This window comes from Meles meles, chromosome 20 (assembly GCF_922984935.1).
Source record: "Meles meles chromosome 20, mMelMel3.1 paternal haplotype, whole genome shotgun sequence".
In the NCBI taxonomy this organism is placed as follows: Eukaryota; Metazoa; Chordata; class Mammalia; order Carnivora; family Mustelidae; genus Meles; species Meles meles.
In genome coordinates, this window is record NC_060085.1 from 58,899,882 (window position 1) to 58,907,716 (window position 7,835).

Sequence of the window (7,835 nt, forward strand, 5' to 3'; positions counted from 1 at the left end):
CAGCCCTGAGGGCCTTGTGGGGCAGGCACAACTGTTGTCCCATGAGTGATAGCCACCTGAGCATGTCTAGAACACTCCAGGCAGGAGAGCTGACATGGGTGTCCATCTAGCCCCCCGAGGGTCCCCTGACCACACTCATCCCCAGGAAGGCCCCAGCTAAGCTGTGTGGTCAGAATGGATCTTCTGTGGGCCTGGACCCCGAGGGAGGTGCCCACATGGGGGCCTTGGCGGGAGTTGGGGGTTGGGGGAGACCAGCTCCAGTCGGGAGACGGTGGGATGCTTCCTGAAGGCTGAGCACTGCAGCCTTCCCCAGGCTACCCAGATCCTCTGTCTTTGTGCCTGTGCCTCTGGCCTCTGGCCTCCCAACCCAAGCTATGATAGAAAAGAAGAATGACACCTAAGGTGTGGCAAGACCTATTAGGTCCTGGAGTCAGTCCGAGTGAGGAGGGATTGGGGGGAGGGGTGTGGTCACAGCCCTCTGGGATCTTGGCCTTGGCGGTGCCCAGGAGCCCGCCCACCTCACTCATCTGTGCTCCAGTGAGGAAGATGGTTCTGGATAGGTAGGAAGGTTGGGTTATTTTAATTTTCCTCCTATTTTTTCCAGTAAGGCCTGTGATTATTACATTAATCTTCCAGGCGAAGTTTTTACGACCGATCCCTCGCGGACTATGAGAAGTTTCTCCATCCATTACCAAGAGGGAAACAGACCCTGGTGGGGAGGAAAATATTTGTTACATCTTATCAGGCTGACACACAATCTAACAACAATTACAGCAGCCCCATTTTTTGCACGATTTCAGCTCCAGCGTGAAAAATTGTGGTAATATTAAAGTGAGTCAGGGTGGGGGCTGGTCCTAGAAGAGGCTGGTATTCCAGGCTGGGACTCCTGGGGGCCTCCCAGCAAGCCAATTGGGTGGCTGAGGGGAAGGAGTGTTTGCATGTAAATCCCCGCTCCCCGTCCTGTGCTAATGGTCCTGGAGATGCTAGAGATGCCATGTGAACGCCAGAAGGGCTCCTGAAAGACAATGTCCCCAGCCCTCGCTGGGAAGACCACTTGTCCCCCTCCTTCTCAGCCCAAATACCTTCCCAAATGCCATCAGACCTCTTAAGGTGCCCTCCCTAGATTGGTTCATAGGATACTGTGTTTTTAGGACCGAATAGATGCTGGTGTCGCACCAGAAAGGGACCAGAAAGGTTAGCAAACATTCCTCAGCGTTTTTCTAATAAAACAGTTGCACAACAGTGGGGACGGGCTCCCTGTTGGCCTCCATTTCTGACCTCAGGGTCAGCAGGCTTCCGGCCAGGAAAGCAGCAAACACTGGACAGAACTCCGTGCCTGCCATGGCCAGCCCTGGGATGGCAGCTGGTCACACCTGAGCAGCAACTGCTCCAGGGGTCCCAGACAGGCAACAGGTGGGAGACAGGAGCAAGCGGGTTCTGGGGACGCAGCACACAGGGATGTGGTTTTCATTGGGTTTGGCCCTTGGTCTTGATGACCAAGGACCCTTCTGGACCTCTGAGCTTTGGTTTCCTCCTCTAGAAGATGGGGGCAGTCTATCCCAGTAGATGATGGGTATGGGGACATGGTGAGGTGATGTGTGTTTGCCTCAGTGACTCCAGATGTTAAAATTCAGGGAGCTCCCAATCCCTGTCCCTCCTGGGAAAAGAGAAGGTCACAGTGTGTCCAACAGGAGGCAGAAGCTGGCTAGGCTCCACCCCTCCCCATCTCAGCCCGCCCCCTTGAAAAGGCCTAGAAATCCCAGGTGGATGGACCCTTCTGTTAAACCCAGAAGGACCAACCCCTGCTCAGGGCCAAACAAGCTCCGGGGGGAGAGCCGGTCAGGACACGTGCTTTTCCCTCAGTGTCCACAACTTCCAGAAACAATATGCTGCCCCTCCCTGGGCCCCGCAGACTCCCCAACCCCTGAGCGAGGACCAGCCAGGGTGGGAGCAGCCAGAGAGGAGAAATGGCTGCACCCTTGTACCAGCCAAGTAGTGACAACCTATCAACCAGGTCAACCCTACCTTTTGGTCTCTGGGGAACCGTCCAACGGGGGTCCATCCACCTGGGCCCACCTGCTGGGTGCCCACCACGCCTCCCCCTCCCATCCCTCCCGGGATGGCTGGTCCCCGGGGACCTGCGGGAGGCCGGCGCAGGGTGACTGGGCAGCCCAGGGTGCAGGGACAGCCCTGCAGCGGGGCCGGGGGACCGGGGGGCCGGGGAAGGGGTGGGCCGGCTGCGGGGGCTGGCTGTCGGCCCGCCTGCCCCGTCGCCCCTCCCCGTCACTCGGCGGCAGGCGCCGTGATTAATGGCCGGGCCGCGCCGCCCGTGCAGCCATCAGCTCGCGTCTGGGCGGCGATGGATGCGGCTGTCAGGCCGGCCCGGCCCGCGCTGACCCCCGGCCCCCGCCCGGCGCGATCAATGGGCGGCGCGCGGCGGGCGGCGGCTGGGCCGGCGCGATAAGATGGGCCGATGGGCGCCCGCCGATTGCCCGCTCCGTCACCCGCCGTCCCCGTCCCCGTCACGCCGCCCGCGCGCAGATCGGCGCCGTCCGCGCCGCGTGATTAATGGGGACGCGGGCAGCGGCGGGGGTTGCCGGCTGGGGCCCCTAAAGCCCGGCGTGCCACCTGCCATGCGCCTAGCGCCCCGCACACCGCGCTCTCCTACCGGGGTGCAGGGGTCACCGAGGAGCGACGGAGTGTGGGTCGGGGCACACGCTGGCAGCGCGTCTGCACCGGCCCAGGCAGGACCCCGGCCACGCGTGCGGGGGACCCAGTCACGAGGGCCGGGGCAAGGACGTGCACAGCAGGCACAGAGGTGTCGCTAAGGCCTGCCCTGGCCCACGTGCCCCGGTCACACAGGGGCCTGCGTGACCCCTGCTGTTAGCGCGGGGCGGGCTGGGAGTTGGGGGGTACAGGTTATGTGACCTCTGTTCCCTGCCCCTGCCGCCAGGGCCACCAGCCTCCTCGGCCCTTGCAGGTCTCTCCCCACAGCGCCAGCCATCTGTGGAAGCGCCCCGATGCGAGCCAGTCAGACCCCTACTCAAAACCCTCGCAGAGATAGATCCGCATGGCCCAGGGGACAAATCGTCCAGTCCCCAGGGGCTGGCGATTGCCCCTGCGCCTCCCGCATCAGCCCTGCACCTGAAGGGCACACTCACAGGCTCCCGAATCCAGGACCCGCCTTCAGCTCGGGGTCCCGAGTTCATTCAGCCTGTCTGCCCTGCCCTCCACACAGCAGGTGACGGCGGAGAAGAGCCGGCGGACCGCCAGGCCGAAGTCCACGGATGCCCGGAGGTGACCTGTCCCCCCGCCCCTCCTGGGGAAAGAGCCTCAGAGACACCCGCTGGTCGATAAACTGATAGGAAGGAGCCCTGGACCTGGTGCTAAGAAAGGCGCTGGGAGGGCTTCCCAGAGGAGGTGACCGGAGCGCAGGGAGAGGCCAGCCGCCCCAGGCCAGAGAATAGCAGGGGCGGGGGGCCCAGCTGCGGCCTGTCTGGTGGGTGGCGGTGTCTCAGGGGCGAGCGGCAGCGGGGACAATGCCAGTCCCTCTCCCTTTTCGCTTCCCGGCGTCCGGAGAGCCTCCCCACCGCGGCGCTGCGCCCGTGACTGCGGAGCCACAGCGCCCTCGCGCGGCCAGATGCGCACAGCGCCTGCCCACCGTCGCGCCTCTCGGCCCTGAGCCCGGCGCCGCGTGCCCGGTCTGGAGGGTGGCGGGCTTGGCCTTAGGGTCTGAGTTCCCAGCAGACCCACAGCTGCCCAGCCTGCCTCCCTGCAATGGAGGCCAAGGCCAAGGCGGGCAGGGAGGGAGTGTCTGTCCAAAAGTGGCTGTGGGAATAGGGCAGCCAGGGAGATTACGGAGCTGGGTTAATAATAACAGTAACAACAATATATAACAAAATATATATAACAAATATATAACAATAACAAAAGTAATATATCCATATGTATTTAAATGGATAATTTAGATCATGGTTCAAAATGTAAAAAACAAAAGGAGAGCCCCTGCCCTCAGCCATCCTGTCTTCCCTCTCCAGAAGCAGCCTGCCTTACACCAGCGTAACCCTCCGGAGATGTTCTCTGCGTACAAGCCAGTGCCACGTGCACAGCGTGCTTCCCAACGTGTACGAAAAAACGTCAAATGTAAAAAGTTGCAGGAACTGTACGGTACTACCCGTATCATCTAGACTCTCCAGCCTTCCCTGCGTCCAACTTCATCTAATCTTTTTTCATTCATTCTAAATCAAGTTGTAGCCATTGCACTTCATGCCTAAATACTGTAGCATACATATAGTGACCTAGAGTTCAGTATTTGTGTGTGTGTGTGTGTCTAAAGATTTATTTGAGAGAGAGAGAGAGCATGAGCAGGACGAGGGGTAGAGGGAGAAACAGGCTCCCTGCCGAGCAGGGAGTGCGATGCTGGCCTTGATCCCAGGACCTAGAGATCATTACCTGAGCTGAAGGCAAATGCTTAAACATCTGAGCCACCCAGGCACCCCGTGTTTTCCTTTTAAGGTTTAATTTATACATCGTGAAATGCACGAATCCTAAGTGGACCAATCCATTGAGTTTTGACAAATGAAACCCAAACCCCTATCAAAGATGTTGCTGTTGCCCTAGAAAGCTCTCTGGTGCCTCTTCAGAGTCTCAAACACACTAGAAACAGAGAGAGAGAGAGAGCGCTCTGGATGTTCTCGCCATAGATAAACTTTCCCTCTGGGACTTCTTGGGACTGGGGTCACACAGTTTGTGTGCTCCGTCTTGTGACTGGTTCCTTTCAGTCCCTCAGGCCCGTGATCCTGGGATTCACCCACGCCCCGGTGTGCATCAGCGGTTTGTCCGGATTTCTGGAGATGCCGCTGTCTGGGTGAACCACCCTTTACTCATCCGTTTACCCGCTGTTGGCTGTTTGGCCCATTCTCACTTTGCAGCTTTCATGAATAAGCTCTCTAAGGAGGAAAATGTTAGAGATGCCTGTCTTAGTTTTAATTCTTTTCCAATATTCATCAAATATATTCTCATAAAATAGCGAGCGGTATTAAAGAATGTGCATGTGATGTACACTGTTCTTAAGTAATCTCTACACCCGACGAGGAGCTTGAGCTTAACCACCTGGGGATCAAGAGGTGTCTCTGAGCCAGCTAGGTCCCCCAAACACTCTCACAGAAGTCTTTGGATAAGCACAGATTTTTATTTCTCTTGGGTAAATACCCCGGAGTGGAAGAGCCAGGTGTAGGTAGGAAGGATGTATGTTCAGATTCCTGAGAAATTGCTAGACCTGTTCCCGATGCACCATCCACCCCCTCCAACATCTTAAACACGGAGTGGCACACGCTCTTCCTGCTTCTTGGCCCTTTTCTTCTCCCTCAATAGTACATCTTGGGGGCGCCTGGGTGGCTCAGTGGGTTCAAGCCTCTGCCTTCTGCTCAGGTCATGATCCCAGGGTCCTGGGATGGAGCCCCATGTCAGGCTCTCTGCTCAGCAGGGAGCCTGCTTCTCCCTCTCTCTGCCTGCCTCTCTGCCTACTTGTGATCACTCTGTCAAATAAATAAATAAAATCTTTAAAAAAAAATAGCACATCTTGGAGATTCTCCTCCTAGCCTGTATGGAGTGTCCTCCAAGTTCTAGTCCAGAACAGAATTTATCCAGTCCCCTTTTGATGGGCATTTAGATATTTCTAGCGTTATCGAGCTGGGCTTTGAAGGGTGAACAGGAATTTGCCAGGCCGACAAAAACTGAGAGAGACTGGGGAGAGCTCGGAGGCTCAGTAGACGTTGCAGAATGCACATCGCTGGGGCGTGAGTTCTCCGAGGGTACAATCAAATCCTCACCCCTTTACCCCCAGGGGCTCAATGATATGTGTTGAGTGGAAAGGAGTGGGTGATGTGGAGGTGTGGTGGCCGAAGGTTCTGGGGCAGGGTGATGGAAAGCCCCAGAATGTTTGGGGCAGGGGAGTGAGGAAGACATTGCCACCAAGGGGCACTCCTGGGATTCTCCAGAACCAGGCACTGGTGGGTGTTAAAGTTTGTACTCGAGCTTTTGCTGATCCTTGGACAGTGATCACATGCCCAGCTCTGGCCCTCAGCAAGCCACGCTCTTCCCTAGGACGTGGGCTACCTCTCCAGGCAGGGATCAGAGGCTCGTCTGTCTTCCCCACTGTGCCTGAGTTCTTGACTTCTCAGCCTGGCTGGGACTAGGGCCCAGGCCAGGCTTTCAGCAGGAGCAGGATGGGGTGGGGCGTGGGGCAGGGGTATCAACAGGTAGAGGACTGGAGCAGGGGCACCAGCTGGGACCAAGGACGCCCCGGACAAAGGCGGGTTCCCTCTGGGTTCCCAGTTGAGGTCAGCATGGGGAAGCTCCCAGGAATGCGGCAGGTTTCCTAAGCCCCTCATTCCTGGTTCTAACGATACCACTCAGAGGTACCCACAGGCAGACCCAGAGCCGTGCAGGAATGTGGGGCAGGAACAGTGTCTTTGGACTTTGTGTCCTGACGCTGCCACTAAAGTGGCTGTGTGACAGCTGGTCACACTGCATCTCGGTTTCTGCACCAAATGGGGAAGAGCTGTTTCCCCAGAGGCCTCTGGTGGCTTGAAGGTGGGAGGAGGCCACGTGTAGGGGTGGCTAGCATGGGGCCAGGCCCAGGGTGGGGCAGGTGGGAAACGAAGAACACTGGAGGGAAAGGAGGGAAAGGAGGCGGTGGGCGGCCCAATCCCCAGCACAAAGGTCCCACCTGGCAGCGTGGTGAGCAGAGGCAGAGCCTGGTACCCGGAGCCATATTCCTGCCAGTGAGGAAGGGGGTGGTGCCTCCCTGGAGGTCAGAGCTTTGAGTTTTCAAGTTTCGGGAGGTCAGAGCCCAGCCCCCTGCGGGCTTCAGCATTCCACAGTGGCTGCGTGTCCGGCTCCGGACTGGGGCCTCCGAACTTGCTCCTGTGGCCCGGGGGCAGGAGAGCATGGGACAGAGGGCCGCACACCCTGTCTGGGGGCAGCCTTGGCGCAGTGCCAACAGGTGGCTTCTGCAAGGCTCTAACCCTTGTCCCTCTTGTGGTCTCAGTGCCGTGGCCCGAGGCCATCTCGGAAATCCGAAGTTTTCTAAGACAAAGCCTAAGGATGCCCTTGGGACAGCCAGCTGAAGAGGAAGGCCCTGCTCACCTGTCACTTGGGAGTCACTGAGGAAGCACCAGCTGGCGGCAGTGGCGGAGGGTTTGGGGTGAGGCCTTGTCTGTGACAAGCACGTTGGCTTCCAAATCCAGGCCTGGGTGAGTGGGAAGTGTTTTCCTCACGTCATCCTGGAACTGTCCGCTGTTCTCATTAGAGTGGAAACCCTTGGGAAGACTCCTGCGTGGCCGCTGTCTGCCGCCACCATCCACGCGATGCTGGGGTCCAGGGCAGGGTGGCAATCCTCGTGGCTTTGTGACGGGTCTGGCTGGCCAGGGACCGGATGTGCGGGTATGCCCACGACCGCAGCCGAGGGCCACAGCACCCCTTGGCCTGGGCTGCAAGGCCGGGGTGGTGTGGGCCACGGGGACAGCATGGTGGGCTGCAGTCACAAGTGAGATGCCAGTCCCCTCCCGTGTTCCCGGGAGGGCCTCAGGGCCGCCCGCATGCCAGCCCCGCAGCAGCCAGTCACCTGCGTCTCACTTCACCGGAAGCCAGGGGATGCAGCCGGCGCCACCAGAAGGCAGCTTCCCAGGCAAAATGCCTTTCTGAGGAGGCACTTCCATCCCAGGGAGACCTAGGGTGCCCGTGCCAAAGCAGGACTCGACCACGCCTCACACACCCCAGCTCTGCACCCGCCGGCCTTCCTGGGAGCTGTAAACCAAGAGAACGTGACCAAG